Source organism: Aplysia californica, unplaced genomic scaffold, assembly GCF_000002075.1.
Source record: "Aplysia californica isolate F4 #8 unplaced genomic scaffold, AplCal3.0 scaffold00344, whole genome shotgun sequence".
Classification (NCBI taxonomy): Eukaryota; Metazoa; Mollusca; class Gastropoda; order Aplysiida; family Aplysiidae; genus Aplysia; species Aplysia californica.
In genome coordinates, this window is record NW_004797614.1 from 320,831 (window position 1) to 322,762 (window position 1,932).

At 38.8% G+C, this 1,932-nt stretch overlaps 2 protein-coding genes across 2 annotated transcripts in view; one reads left to right on the top strand and one right to left on the bottom strand.

Annotated features, from left to right (window-relative positions):
* The window catches only part of LOC101864536 (protein dimmed), a 233,729-nt gene that overhangs the window by 95,941 nt on the left and 135,856 nt on the right, over window positions 1-1,932 (bottom strand). The window lies entirely within an intron of this gene.
* The window catches only part of LOC106012354 (fez family zinc finger protein 1), a gene marked incomplete at its 3' end in the record, with an annotated part of 9,183 nt that overhangs the window by 3,699 nt on the left and 3,552 nt on the right, over window positions 1-1,932 (top strand).

Sequence of the window (1,932 nt, forward strand, 5' to 3'; positions counted from 1 at the left end):
GGCCACGTCCTTTAGGACACAGACTAGTTTTTTTCGTGTGTGTTTATCTTCCCTCGGTTTGTTTTTTTGTCTTGTTCTTTTTCGTTGGTTTTTCGTGTTTTGTTGTCGGGATCTTTTTAAAAAAAATCTTTTTCTTTGGTATATAAATATTTGTTTTGTTTTCATTTTTGTTATATTATTATTGCTTTGTGTGTGCAAGGGGGGGGGGGGTCATTACTTAGAACAGATGGGTCATTTTGAAAAGTTGCGAAATTTGCCAGTTCTATTTTATCAGGAAGGAAATAATTATGAAGGAAATAGTTTTCACACCCAACAATATTTGAGTTTTGACTTCCCTGTGTGTTATAAAATCCAACGATTCAACTAAAGCAGAGGTGGGGTTGTACACCTTTTGCGAATGTACAATAGGAGGGAAATACTCTCTAACATAACCCCTTCCCGTCCCCCCCTCCCCCGCCCTTTTTTTTTTGGTGTTTTTTTTTTGTTCGTGGGTCCATAAAAGTCGCTAAAAATGACGTCGTTGATCCAGTGGTTGGGCTGTCGGGCTCGTAACTGAAAGGACAAGAGTCTGAGGATCTGTCCTTGGAAAAGGCATTTTACAGGTATTTTCCCCCACTTCACCCACGGAATATTGTGTCAGTCCATTAGTTTTTGAGCGACAAATCGGCTGCTTACACTGTGTGTTTTTTGGGAAGCCAAGAACGTTTCTAAGTGTTTTACAGACTGCTGGGGCTATAAAAATTGTAAAGCATTGTAAAGAATGCTACAGATTGTAGAACATTGGTGTGCACTACATAGAAGAAATTAGTATTATACATAACTATAAAATTGATCGGATATAAGGAATGCGTATTAATTACAATCTTTGTTATGCTCTTATCTGAGGTATGGCCCATCACCATGGCTTGGTGGTTTGGACTTGACTGACTTGCGAAGTGTCAACTGTGCAACCTCCATGTCTTCATGGATGGAAAACATGGGAACATGAAAGCACTGGGAAGTAAATTCAAGTTTAAATATGTAGGCCCCATCCAGTTTTCGCGAGAAAGTTGTAATTTCTCTTGGCGAATATTTGACGTTCGCGAACTCCGAACCGTGCCAAAATAGCTTTACGGAAATTCCCTTAAAGCTTTCAATATGAATTTGTTTCCTCCAGGCTAGTAATTTCCACGAGTGAATCTGAAATCGATAAATTGCCTTAAATTAAAGGCCTTTGGAAACAAGCTGTTTTATAGTATGAGTGTTAGAGGCTCAAAGGTTGAAATTCTAGGTGGTAGTAAAATGTATTATTTGAGCTTTTATAAAAACACTCTGACCAAAAATCGACTGGCAAGTTGAGGGGACAGAATGTATAGAAGCAACAGATATGTGGTTGCTTAGGACACTATTGAGACTTTCTTGAAAGGAAAAGTTTTCAAATGAGGCAGTCCTGAAAGAAGCATGCGTTGGCTGATCACTAATAAAAACATTTTTTTAAGAGGGCCAAATACCGTTTTTGAGTTACTGAAATCAACATTAATGACTTGAGCATCCTCCTCTCACTGAAAAATAGAAGGGAAACTAGGCAAAAATAGACCAAGAACAACTTTCTTAGTGAACCAAAACAGAAGTGTGACAGGGGACCACTGAGGTTACATAGGTTTTTGAGAGCATTCAAGCAAAGAAATTAATAGCAAACCATGATCACATACCAAAGTCTGTTTCAAATATGACATATCTTGATGATGATTGCTACTTCTGAAGGCTAATTGACTACTGACCCTGTTACAAAAGACAATACATATATACAAGAGAGAGGGAGGGGGGCCAATACTGCAAGTTCCCACCCTCTCTCCACACCCAGCTCAAAACGAGAAAAAAAAATTCGTCTACACACATATTCACACACACACACACACACACACACACACACACACACACACACACACACAC